This window comes from Podarcis raffonei, chromosome 16 (assembly GCF_027172205.1).
Source record: "Podarcis raffonei isolate rPodRaf1 chromosome 16, rPodRaf1.pri, whole genome shotgun sequence".
Lineage (NCBI taxonomy): Eukaryota > Metazoa > Chordata > Lepidosauria > Squamata > Lacertidae > Podarcis > Podarcis raffonei.
The window spans coordinates 13,243,358-13,257,656 of record NC_070617.1 but is presented as its reverse complement, the minus strand read 5'-3'; positions in this window follow the sequence as shown (position 1 = coordinate 13,257,656).

Below are 14,299 nucleotides of genomic sequence, written 5' to 3'. Positions count from 1 at the left end.
AACCCAGAAATAGTGCTTCAGGTTAAGAACTTTGCTTCAGCATGAGAACAGAAATCGTGCTCTGGCGGCGCGGCAGCAGCAGGAGGCCCCATTAGCTAAAGTGGTGCTTCAGGTTAAGAACAGTTTCAGGTTAAGTACGGACCTCCGGAACGAATTAAGTTCTTAACCCGAGGTACCACTGTATAGGGAAGTTTTTAAGGTTTGTTGGAAGTCGCCCAGTGTGGCAACCCTGTCAGATGGGTGGCATATAAACAATGATGATGACGATTGTTGTTGTTGCTATTGGTAGGATGAAACAATCGCTGTCCTTGAAGCAAGTCCTCTGTCCAGCGGCAGGTGGAAAGAGATTAAACAGCTCTGTCAAGAGGGTCTGTTTGAAAGAATTTCAAAAGTAACAGCTAAGCTATACCGTCCTTGGGCCTAAACAAATGACGTTCCTTTTAAAAGTGCTTCGTCCTTACTTAGACCCTCTGGGTGAGGAGTCACAGGCTGCCCTTCTCCCATTTGTAACATCCCGCTAATAGTAAACAATCACACTACCATGAAGAGTTAATACAAAACCTCTGCTGGGATTTAGCCAATCACACACCCTAGCACCCATCCCTACGTGATGGAGATTGTTACATCAGTGCGACCATTTCCCTTAACAGACCAGCATCTACCGGCTTGGGCATGTTTTTGGAGCCGAGAGATGCCTTGTAAATTACCTTCCAATCCACACCTTGGTCCGGGAGGAGCAGATCAGGTCAGTTTGCATTGGAATTCACAGGAAGCAAAGCCCTTGAGCATCTCTGGTGTAAAGTACCTTGAATGCCTGGTCTCTGTATCAGATGGTGTGTTCAGCCCCAGCCTCAGGAGGATAGCAATGTCTTCGCTGCACAAATAGGCACTTAGATGATGCAACTGAGAAGTGTTGACCTTGTTTTGCTTTGGCACGGTCAGCAAAGAAATCCATGTTCATGAGCTGGAAAATTCACCCCTTCCTGCTAGCAAACATGGAGCACAATCTGCAGGTGCACCATTGAGCTGAATGGGTGGGGGGAATAGCCGGCCTCTTGCACAGCTACCATTTAGTAGAGTGCACAGGGGTGCCCAATCCAGTTCAGGGCCTGATCCAGAGTGACTCCACTTTGACATACCCACCCTGAACTGGATCTGAGCCATGAACTGAGTTTAATCAGGGTTAATTAGATATGTGGGACGTGGGTGGTGCTATAGGTTAAACCAGAAGGTCAGAAGGTCGGCGGTTCGAATCCCCGTGATGGGGTGAGCTCCTATTGCTCGCTCCCTGCTCCTGCCAACCTAGCAGTTCGAAAGCACAAAAGTTCAAGTAGATAAATAGGTACGGCTCTGGCGGGAAGGTAAATGGTGTTTCCGTGCACTGCTCTGGTTCGCCAGAAATGGCTTAGTCATGCTGGCCACATGACCCGGAAGCTGTATGCCACCCCCCCAGCCAATATAGCGAGATGAGCGCCACAATCCCAGAGTTGTCCGTGACTGGACCTAATGGTCAGGGGTCCCTTTACCTTTACCTAATTAGATATGTGGTTGGGGGAAGTAGTCTGTGTGTGTCTCTTTCTCTCCCCTTTCCTTGCAGCCTAAATCCGCACCCTACCCAGTCACTTTGCAGCCCTGGATCACTCTGTGTAGATCTGAGGTGAGTCATCCTGATATGGCCAGATCTCAGGTGCCAAGCGTGCCTTCCTCTTAGCACGTTTCTCCCTTGCGTCCTGAGTTCGAGTGTCTTCAAAGCCCATGACACCTTTGGTAAAGGCTGTTCTCCAATTGGAGCACTCGCAGACCAGTGTTTTCCAGTTGTCAGTGTTTATACTACATTTTTTTTAGATTTGCCTTGAGACAGTCTTCAAACCTCTTCTGTTGACCACCAGCATTACGCTTTCCGTTTTTTAAGTTCGGAATAGAGTAGTTGCTTTGGAAGACGATCATCAGGCATCCGCACAACATGGCCAGCCCAACGAAGTTGATGTTGAAGAGTCACTCAAACTCAGGACGCAAGGGAGAAATGTGCTAAGAGGAAGGCTTGGCAAATCCACACCATGATCAACTCCTGCCCGGAAACCAATGTCCCCACTGTGGAAGGATGTGTGGATCCAGAATTGGCCTCCACAGTCACTTACGGACTCATTGTTAAAACCATGTTTATGGAAGACAATCTTACTCGGCTACGAGTGATTGCCAAAGAAGAGGAGAAGACCACGTTGGCCTGATTTGGTTCAGGATATGGGATATGGCCAGATCTGATGCGCAGCCCTACTACCATTCTTGAACATGGTGAACTCTTTTTCATTGGAGGTTTTAAACAGATGTTGGAGAGCCACATGTCAGGGATCCTTTAGTTGTGATTCCTGCATTGCAGGCGGTTAGACTAGATGACCCTTGGGGGTCCCTTTCAACTTCACAGTTCTATGATTCTGTGATTTCACCTTGGATCTGTACAGGATAACTTTCCAGTGCAATACAATTTTTTGTGTGGAGGAAGGCCTGGAGCTGGAGTTAGAGCTGACCCACAATTTCCCAGGAGACATTTGTTTTTGCAAAAAATTCAGACCACGTTCAACCATACATTTTGCTAGATGTAATACAGTCATCACTTAACTCAAGTCAACTTAATATTGCTCTTTTTACCCGCTCAGTCATGGATTTTATTCCTCCTCCCTTTTTATTTTTGTAGGGATGTCAGAGAATTCCGCTGGAAAAGGAATTGCTGCGGTTTTGCATCATTGTGGTCAGCTGTGGAAATACAGTCCTGCCGATATGATCAGTATTTGTTCAGGTGGTTTTTAAGTCCATGGATGATACATAATGAATGACTTTCTTTACATTGTTTCAGTGTTTCCTTTACACTGAAATGAATGCAGACTATTGTAAATACTTACATCATAGTGGGCAGGGAGAAGAATAACATAGTATCTGACCAAAGCTGAACTGCAGCAGAATGGAAACGACGCCGATTGTGACAAATACGGGATGGAAAGGAATTTGCAGCCTTCTTGCATATTGTGTGAGATAAAGAAATGGCCATATGCTTATGATCAATTCTTGCACATTCGTTATAATCAGTAAAAATCTTGAAGGGGGGGGAATCAATGGGCTTGAGTTGTGGCTATTGAATAGGACTTACTTGGATGTCATCCTCTGCCCCAGTTCCATGGCCAGAGTGACCACCTACCCCTTATTCCTTGGTGAGACCATCTCCACCTCAGAGGCAGAAGAAGAGTAGGGATAAACCTGCTGGATCATCTCAGTGGCCCACCTGCTTCAGCACCCTGTTCTCACAGTGGCCAAGCAAACACTTGTGGGAAACCCACAAGCAGGATTCGGGCACAAGAGCCCTCTCCTGCGGTTTCCAGCAGCTGGAATTCAGAAGTGTTGCTGTCTCCAGCTGTGGAGCCATCATGGGGGCAGTTGCAATAGTCATCTCCTCCATGAACTTGTCTATTCCTCTTTTAAAGCCATCCAGGTTGGTGGCTCTCACTGGGAACGAATTCCATAGTTCAACTATGTGCTGTGTGAAGAAGTAATAATAATAATAATAATTTATTATTTATACCCCACCCATCTGGATGAGTTTCCTCAGCCACTCTGGGCGGCTCCCAACAGAATATTAAAAACACGATAAAACACCAAACATTAAAAACTTCCCTAAACATGGCTGCCTTCAGATGTCTTCTAAAAGTCTGGTAGTTGTTGTTCTCTTTGACATCTGGTGGGAGGGCGTTCCACAGGGCGGGTGCCACTACCGAGAAGACCCTCTGCCTGGTTCCCTGTAACCTCACTTCTCGTAGTGAGGGAACCGCCAGAAGGCCCTCAGAGTTGGACCTCAGGGTCTGGGCTGAACGATGGGGGTGGAGACGCTCCTTCAGGTATACTGGGCCGAGGCCATTTCTGTTACCTGTCCTGAGACTTCAATGTTCAACTTCATGGGATGGGCAAGAGTTCTAGTGTTACGAGAGAGGAAGAAAAACTTGTAAGGAAACCAGTTGTCCCGTCACAACTCGCTCTGCCGTTTGAGGCAGGGAAAGCAGTCAAAGAAGACGGCAGGGTAACATGTATAATCCAGATATATTTATAGGTTTTATCTTCTGAGATTAGCACAGGATATTTAGAAAGGTTATAAAGTAACATTGACATTTGTTGTAATTCATTTGTTCTCCTCCCCACACCCCTGAAAGTTTTATGTACATACAAGATCACAACACAACAATCCAAGACCGCCATCCTCTCTTGTCCCCACTGCCCACCCAGAAGAAGAGTTTGTGTGTCGGTGTGTTTTCTTTTTCGTTTTAGCTCAGTACAAATATGGCTTTTGTGTAAATATTGGGAGAGTCTAACTCCAACTAGGAAGCATAGAGAGCCTGTTCCAGTAGGGGGCGCCAGTTGCCACAGGGAGAGGACAAGACAATGTTTTAAGTAGTCCTGTTTCTCACTTCCACCCTCCACCCTGCCTCTGCTTCTCTGGGAGAAAAGGGAAGACCTAGATGTGAAGCATAAGTAAATTATTAGGCTCTTCCTCTGACCCATCTTGCCTCTCATCAGCCCTAAGAAAAATTATTCTAGGGTGTGCATGTTTTTCTTTTAGCAATTATAGCACTGCAGCCATACAGATGTCAGCCCTGCCTTTGGACACAACCTGGTGTGAATAAGAAACAGAAACTGAAAAGAGATTTATGCAAAAGAGCAGGCCTGATTCTCATCAGCAAAGTCCTCGGGCTGGTAGTCTGTCTACTCCCCACAGCAAACATAACCAAATGGTGTCTTTTTATTCCCCTCTCCCCAGAAAAAACATAAAAATGGCCTGCTATTTTTTTGGCCGACGCTAGAAAACAAATGAGGTGGAGATTGTGGAACTTCTGGCGTTGACTGACGGATCTCATGGCAAAGCAGGAGGGGTGCAATGCATCTCTGAGCATAGGTGTGGTGCATACATTGCCTCCCCACAACCCCCCCCCAGGAGTCCTTGAAACATGCAAAGATCCCTTCCATGTTTGCCGCATAGAGATGGGCATTCCAGGGTTGGCGCTAGTGCTTGACATTATTGGGTATCCGCTGAGGCCCCAGCCAAAGCAAGGGGTGTCCACTGCCACCTCCATCGCAGAACCTCCCAACCCTGCCGCCCCCACTTCCTGTCTGCTCTCTAAGAAAGAGGAAGGAGAAAATGTGGTGTTTCCTTTTGCCTTGCTCCTGCCCTTTGGCCAGAGAGGTGGGCTGGCCTCAGAGTTAAGGACTGCCTCCTGGTGCCATCTTGCCCAACATCCCCCCTCCAGAAAACAAGCAAACATTGGAGCATGTTTACTGGTCAATAATAAGACATGGTGTGTCTTCCCTTTGCTTTGGGATAGCACACCCTGAAAAATCTCTGGCCGATGCACCTCAGGAATGGGGAACTTCGTGCTGTTGTTGAACTCCCAACTCTCATCAGCCTGGCCAGTGGTCAGGGATGATCACAGGAGCTGTAGTCCAGCAACATCTGGAGGACCACAGACTCCCCATCTCTGAGGTACTTGCTCAATGGGTGAATCAAAGACTGCAAAGCATCCTAAGGTGGCCAAGCAAGCTTAGCTTTGGTGCTAAGTCAGGGTGAGAAAAATACCTAGTGTAAAATGAGGTGCAGACCTTCAGTCTGAAGAACAAACACATCCATGGGTATTGCTCACCGGTTCCAAGAATGAGTCCCTGCTTGTATGTTTCAAAAAGCAGAGTGGACCCCCAAAGTAATGTACCCCTGCTCCCATCACACCTGGCAATGTTCATAATATGTACCTGCCTAAGGGCATGCACAACTGAGGGCAAAATGTTTGTGATCATGAAAAAGCTCCAATATCCAAACTTGCAAATATTGCAGGATTCAAGCGAAGGGGATCTTAGTAGGGAGGCACAACCTTGGAATCAGACCAACTTTTTTGGGCGGTGGGGGCTTATGGAAGCTACATGATTGGAACAGGGTGCAAGGACTGCCTACCAGGACATCATGGATCCAGAGCAAACATCACAATGGATATTCACGACCATCCCCTTTGTGTCCTACTTGCAAATTTCTCTGGTTGATCTCTGTTGAATAAAAATGGATTTGCTCCCCCTCCCTCAACAGGTACCCTCTAACATCCATCAGCCCTGGCTTGCATGGCCGAGGGTCAGCGTTGGTGGGAGTTGCAGCGCAAAACCTTTGAAAGATACCAAGTTGGGAAAAGCTGAACCAGGTGCACCTTAAGAAGAGTCTTGTTGCTGGATCGAGCCAAAGGGGGCCCATCTAGACCAGTGGCCTCTTCTCAGTGGCCAACCAGGTAATTCTGGAAAATGTGGAAGCAGTACATGAACACACTGCCCAACTTGTGATCCACAGCAGCTGGCATTCAGAAGTATACTGCCTCTGACAGTGGAGGGAGAACATAGCCATCATGGCTAGTGGTCATTGATAGCCTTCTCCTCCATGAATTTGTCTAACCCCTTTTGAAAGCATCCAGGTTGATGGCCATCATCACCTCTTCTGGGAGCAGATCACGTCGCTGAACCATGTACTGTGTTCCTGTCCTAACTCTATCCCCAAGTTCTGGGATGATGCGAAAGAGTGAGAAAGGCCTCCCCATCCACTTAATGGTCTTCTGCATCCATTGCAATAATCGCCACCCTGTTGCTTAAATAAAACCACAACCACCACCCACTGAGCAGAAGAAAATAGAACGCATACACAGACTTCGGGTAATCTGCACTGTCAGCCCTACTCAGAGTAGACCCATTGAAATTCATGGACCAAAGTTAGTCCTGTCCATTCATTTTGATGGGTCTACTCTGAGAAGGACTGATGATGCATGTAGCTTATCTGGCTCAACATCGCTGGGACCGGCTTTCTATTCAATCAAAGTTGGGTTCTTGCCATTTGCCTTTGAGTCACTGAGTCTATGTAGACTTTCTAAAGCTCTTCTAGTTATCCAGCCAGGCTGGGAGGTTTACAGGGAAAAACAAGACCCTCAACAATGGGCTTTGAGCAAACAGTGACAAGAGAACCGATGGAAAAAAACAACAACCACGGTATGGCCGCCAGCCTTCGTTTTCCCCAACCTAAGCATTTCCTTTCTCCTGCTGTCACACGGCGGGTTCCATCTTCCTTGATGATGGGGCCTGTTATCCGTGAAACAGAAGCCTCGCTCCATTGGAGTGTCACTGGCTCCAATTCCCCCTCAGCTGCCCGCTTCCCCTAGTTTTATAACCAAAGTCTGGAATCTCCACTCCTAGCTTGCAAATCTCCCCAGCTGAGAAACTGCAGTGGATATTTTTTTCTGTGTGTGTATGTGTTGCAGAAATACATACAAACAACAGGCATGCTTGATATAAAATCAATGCACCACAGGCTGGGCCAAAGCAGACTTGACACAAACGAGTTCATAGCCTCTGGCAGGTTGTGGATGAAGAAAGAAATACGGTTGTGTCCCCGAAACGGTTATGTCCCCGAAATACGGTTGTGTCCCCGAAACAGCCTGATTCTCATATCAAAGCCCATGGCTGCAGGCCTTTGCGCATGCCCATGCGCACACACATTAACAGCTTGCCCTGTCTGGCTGGTGCCCTTTGAGACTGGTAGGGCAGAAGGCAGGGAGTACAACAGTAGGGGGCGCCAGAGTGAAGGACAGGCGGAGCCAATTTATTCCAAGTCTTGCCCCCAGCTCCTCTCTGCTGAGTTTTGCAAGGGCAACATTGAGACTGAGGAAGAGAAAGGAGACAAGCAGCTCCCCCCCCCACTAGCTGTACTGGTTATAAGGAAGAAGGCAGGCAGCTCAGGTCTGGCCAAGGGCAGACTGAGGTTGGTGAGGCAATGCTCCATTAGCTGCAGTGGACCAGTTTCCACTGTGGGCTTCTGGAGTGCTAGTAAAGTGGTTGCAATAGCCTCTCCAGTTTGCAAATGTTTACTGGAAGCTTGAAATCCTACGACACATCTTATTAGAACTGCAAACACATTCACATGCACATCCACCACCTGAATATGGGGAGAGGGCATGAGGCGTCTTGTGTTCATGGGTGTGCAATGATGTGTATCTTGCACTAGCGTTGAGGCGGATCACAGAGATTTCAACATGGAAGGAAGATCCATCATGACACATATCCAAATGAACATGATTTTTTGTTGGGTGGGTTTTGATCTGTACGAGGGCTTCCCAAACTTAGGTCGTCCACTGTTTTGGGACTACAACTCCCATCATCCCTAGCTAGCAGGACCAGTGGTCAGGGATGATGGGAACTGTAGTCCAAAAACAGCGGAAGACCCAAGTTTGGGAACAAATGATCTGCACGAAGCAACCCTTATTTCTCCTCCTACTTCCCCAAAAGAGACACCATTAGAAAAGAGAGGCCAACTGTGTACCAAGAGTTCCCCCAAAAGATGAGAAGAGAGTAGGAAATGCATTGCCCCTCCCCAAAAAACGGACAAAAGAGGACACCAATTTGCATATGTTAATTTATGTGTACTTATGCAAATTTAGAAAGAATCACTATAATTCAAACAGAAAGAAATACATTTTAACTTAGTGGGGAACAAGAATTGGACCAGGTAGCCTCTGTGACAGCTCAGTTTGCAGTCTAGGTGTTCAGTGTTGAGGCACAACTACAAGACCTCCCCCTTCTTAAATTGCTTTGGGTTGTCGCCAATGTTAGCCCTACTCAGAGTAGACCCACTGGCATCAATAGAGACAGCTAGATTAGATTTCTTAATTCTGATGGCTCTACTCTGAGCAGAACTTCGTTGGGCACCACCTTTTATCTACAAGTTGGACTTAAGACCAGACACCTGCTCTGCCAGATGACTCCTTCAAAGAGACGACCACCCTCTGTAAAGTAGGACACACGACCACCTTGTAGTAAAGAGGTCAATGCGAAGAGCCCTGCTCAAGTGACACCCCCAAGGAATTCGAGTCATAAGCCAAGGGTGGGCTTCTAGCCCAAGGGCTGCCTATCCTTCCAGGCAGTGAGGACCAAAAGCCAGTGGTGGGTGTGGCCAGAAGCAAAAGTGGCCAGAGCAACAACATGCACCGTGCATTTTACAGTAGGCAAGATTCTGCACACGCACAACCCACACACACCCTCCTCTCTATCCTCCTTCCAGGCAAGCAAGAAGCATCATCAGAGTCCAAAGACACATCCCAGCCAGGCAAAAACACTCAGGTGCAAAGCTGGGCCAAAGAGGGGTGTGGCCCAGAGAAAGGGGACGTGGCCTGGGATAAGTTCTGGGGGGCTGCATTTGGCCCCTGGGCCTGAGGTCCCCCACCCCTCTGTTAGACGTACGGCATGGACATTGACCATTAAGGAACAAGGGCAGACAGATCTCCCCGTTGTGATCCAGAGAGTTGTGTGTCTAGGTCTGCTCCTGTTCACCCATCACTGTGGCTTTGACCATCTGCTCCTGAGCTACTGTCAAAAGTGAAGGCTACAGGGGGGCTCCAGTTGGGGCACAAAACAGCCAAGTGAAGCTAATTGAATTTTGGGGGACCCCTGGGCAAAAGGTATTCCGTGGGTTCCCTTCTGGAGTGGCCCAACTCTTCCTCCTTGCAGACACCACCTCCAGGTCACCTGCCCTTTTCTTCTAAGGCCACATTCTCACCATGTATTTAAAGAACTATGGTACCACTTTAAAGAGTCAGGACTTCAGCCCCCACAGAATTCTGGGAGCTGTAGTTTGTTAACGGTGCTCAGAATTGTTTGGAAACCCCCTAGAGCTACAATTATCCGAGTGAATTAACAGTCAAACCCTCTTCCCAGGGAACTCTGCAAATTGTAGCTCCGTGAGGGGAATAGGGGTCTCCAAACAACTCTTAGCACTTTCAACAAACTACAGCTCCCAGAATTCTTTGTGGGTGGAAGCCATGGCTGTTGAAAGAGGTAGTGTAGGGCTTGAAATGTTTGGTGTGAATGTGGCCTGAGTCCAATCAATTCAGCTCTGTAGACCAGGGATAGGGAACCTGTGGTCCTCCAGCTACTGATGTACTCCAACTCCCATCAGCCCCAGCTGGGACGACCAGTAGTAAGAGGTTAATTCTGGTTCAGCAACACCTGGAGGGCTGCAGGTTCCTCACACCTGCCCTAGATGGAGAGGTGAATGGAGGTCCTTCTCCTCACTCCAGATACTGCTTGCTACTTGACAGTGTGGTGTAGCACTTAGGATGTTGGACCAGGACCTGGAAGACCAGAGTTCCAATCTCCACTTGGCCATGTAACTTGCTGAGTGCCAATAAGCCATTCACAGCCTCTCAGCCTGACCCACTTCACAGGGAGAGAACCTTGAGCCATTTGGAGGAGATGTGGAATAGGGATGCCATAATGAGAATGAAGTAGAATAAAGAAAGCGGGTGACTAGGTAACAACAGCAGATTTTAAGAACAGTAGCGATGTGGGGAGATGTCTGGTTGTTAGTGGGCTCTGCGCTGCGACGGGGGCCTTGGCAGGTGCCCAACTGTGCCAGTCTGTGATGCCAGCCCTGGGGCCATTGGAATAACTTGTGTGGGTAGTTCTACACATTCCTAGACTTCTAAAAAGTGCCAAAAGCAGATCGGCTCCAGAAAGTGTGATATACGATGATTATGAGAGCCAATGGTGCTGTTGGACTAGGACCTGGGAAATCAGGGTCCAAATCCTCACCCAGCCATGAACCTCGCTGTGTGATCTTAAGGGGCCAGTCAGAATCTCTCAGCTTAAGCTACCTCACAGGGTTGTTGTGAGGATAAAATGGAGAAGAGGGAGAACCTTGTTTGCCACCTTGAGCTTCTTGGAAGACAGGTAAACTATAAATATAATACAGGTGCTACTACTACTACTAATTATGCATACTTTTAAAAAAAAGTAACATACCGTATTTTTCGCTCTATAGGGCGCACCGGACCATAGGGCGCACCTAGTTTTTTTGGGGGGGAAATAAAGAAAAAAATTTATTTTGGGCTTTGGGCTGCAGGCTGCTATCCGCAAGCCTTCGGAGCCCAGCAGGCACTCCCACCGTGCTCCGAAGGCTTGCAGATAGTTGCCCGAAGCCAGGGGTGCGCAGCGCTGCGCTCTCCGGGCTTCGGGCTGCAGGCTGCTATCCGCAAGCCTGCGGAGCCCGGCAGGCACTCCCGCCATGCTCTGAAGGCTTGCGGATAGCTTCCTCAAGCCTGGAGAGCGAGAGGGGTCGGTGTGCACCGACCCCTCTCGCTCTCCAGGCTTCAGTGAAAGCCTGCATTCGCTCCATAGGGCGCACACACATTTCCCCTTCATTTTTGGAGGGGAAAAAGTGCGTCCTATAGAGCGAAAAATACAGTATATATTCAAGAAAGGGAAATGTTATTCCGATGACTAGAAAAATAGTACTGTTTTCATAGAACCATAGACTTGTAGGGTTGGAAGGCACCCAGGAGTCATCTGGTCCAACTCCCTGAAATGCAGGAACCACTGTTTTGTGGACTTTGCAGATCCATCATATAGAAATGGCAGGATCCTTCCCCATATGTTGTCTTTTTGCCATGTGAATGTTATCGATCAGTGATTTTCTTCCTCTGAACATTCAAAACAATGGGCTGTGTTCAACTAACGGTTACTCAGAGTAGACGCATTGCAATTAATAAGTCTAAGTTAGCCATGGCCATTAATTTCAACAGGTCTACTCTGAGTAGGCCTGGCAACCCAATATTTAAGAGAGATGAGGTAGGAGAAAACTCCAGTCTGCCTTTAGGCTATTCGTTCATTGTGGGATGCAATCCAGAGAGCCGTGCCTCATATTCTTGAAGGCTTGTGCATGACTAGTGAATCATTGTGCTCATTCCCATGAGTGACAGACTCCCAGGCTGTAGGACTACCTGATGTCGAGGTTCAAAATTGTGGACTGGCTTGTAGCACAGGGATTTGACAACCACCAGGTAAAAGAGCCACCTGGTGGCTAAGGATGGAGTTTGTCCCATGGTCCTACAGATGGAGACTGTAGGAAGTAAGTCATTGCACTTTGTTCTTCACTAGCCATCCTTGTTTGGAGGTATCTTTCCAGCTGTTTGAAGGGTTGTAGTTCAGTGTTAGAGCATCTGCTTCCTATGTGAAGGTCCCAGGTTCAATCCCTGACTGGGGAAGATTTCTTGTCTGAAATCACAGAAAGCTGCTATCTGTCAGTGTGGACAATACTGAGCTAGACAGACCAGTTGCTTCTCTGGGAACCTCCAAATGTTGCACCACTCTTTAAGAAGGACATATAGAAAAAGTGGTTGACAGGAGGGCCACAAAGAGGGCTCAGCAGGATGGAGAAAATAAGCTGTATGAGGAAAGAGAAGAAGCTGGGCATGCTATTTACACACAGAGAAGATAAGATTGAGGGGAGACAGCACTCTTGAAAAACCAGAAGGGCTGTTATGCAGAAGAAGGCAAAGATTTGTTCTCTACTGCTCCAAAGGGCAGAATATGGGCTAATGGGTTTAAGATGCAAGGAGGTAGGTTTCAGATGAACATTTAAGAGAGATTTCTTGATGGTAAGAGCAGTTCCACCATGGAACCAATGAGCAACGAGCCTCTTGAGAAGTTCTACCATCGGAGTTCCTGCTTAGAACAGGAAGTTGGGCTACTAGATAGCCTGCCAGGACCTTTTCATCTCTATGGCAGTATTCTACAGTCAAGGCAGAAGGCCACTCTGTCACTGTTGCTTTATGGTTAATCTATGCTCCACAAGTGTAGGAAGGGGCAAAATCTTCAGTGGTCCATCAGCGGGGAGTCCTTTGGTCTGTTTGCTGACTCTGTCTAGCAATGAAGCCCAGCCCCATTCAAAATCCAGCAACATCCCCCACTTCTGTTGCACAAGCGTGGAATCTGCCATTTTCAAGATTTGACACCGGGATTTTAATTTTCGACGGGGATGTGCTTAACCTCAAAATAGTTCAAGAGGGAGTTTAGTGGCTTCCTGGAATCTCCCGGGTGTTTCGGTTTGATATAAAATCTCATAAGCCATCAGCTGCCAAGGTCTAAATGCCAACGTGTGTCAGCTATCAAATACTGCCAAACGTCAAATACTAGCAAAATGCTCTGTCATGGATGATGGGTGGAGAATATGAGAATGTTGCAGAGATCCCAGAAGAGAGTTGCACAAACGTATTTCGACATATAATGAATTGCCTCCCATTAGAAACTGAATCACCCACAGCCAGGGTTTGCCCTCCCTGAAGTCTTGGGTCTGCTACTATCAACATCAGGAGTCGGGGAACTTTTTCAGTCTAAGGGTCGGGTCCACAACTGGCCCAGTTTTGTAGTGCCACTGACCTGTCAATCATCTTATGTCCTCTGATGCCAGGCTATTCAAATTTCAAGTCAAGTGCAGGCATAGATTTATCTCCGATCTCATCACCCATCTAGAAATAAACCAGGCAGAGGGACTTCTCGGTAGTGGCGCCTGCCCTGTGGAACACACTCCCATCAGATGTCAAGGAAATAAACAACTATTTGACTTTTAGAAGACATCTGAAGGCGGCCATTCAGAAAAAGAAATACTGTCAAAGAGCAGGTAGATCCTAGTGCTCTGTTGCTTAGTGCTAAGATCAGAGATAACAGATCTTTGTGCCTGGCATCATAAGATGACAGATATCTGACAGGTAGGGATGGGTGAATCTGTCAATTCTGGTTTTTCTCAGACCTCATCCACACTTCTGCTTGTCCCGTACCTAGAAAGCATGGAGTCTGAGCAGTTTTCCCCTTGCTCTGCTCCTCTCCCAGGCAAAACCCACTCTTCATCTCTAAATCGGAGCAGACATCAATTAGGAGAAAACCCAAATTGCCATTTGCTCTGATTGAGTGCTAAAGAGTGGTATTCCCCAGGGAAAGCAAAGCACAAGAGGAAGTGTGGGTAAGCCCTCCGTTTCTCATTTTCCTGATCTTAAGTTCAGTTTTCCACATTTCCACATTGCTTTAATAATAATAATTTTTATTTATACCCCGCCCTCCCCAGCCAAGGCCGGGCTCAGGGTGGCTAACAAGCAATAATAAAAACAAGTTGAATGAATACAACTTAAAAACAAGATTAAAATACAACATTAAAATATTGAAACATTAAAATATTAAAATGTAGCCTCATCACAGGAGGAGAAAGGAAAAAGAAAGGGGGGGGGAATCAAACTGAAAATGATTTTATAAAGAAAATGATTTTATACACTCCAGAAGTAAGTGTGGAGCTGAAGAAAAAGTTCAGGGGCTAAGCATAAGTGAGCTCTGATCCAATTTTCTTTTTTTGGAAATGAGAAAGCAGATAGAGAAGCACGATGAAAGGAAAAAGGGGACACAAAAAGAAACTTCCGCCATA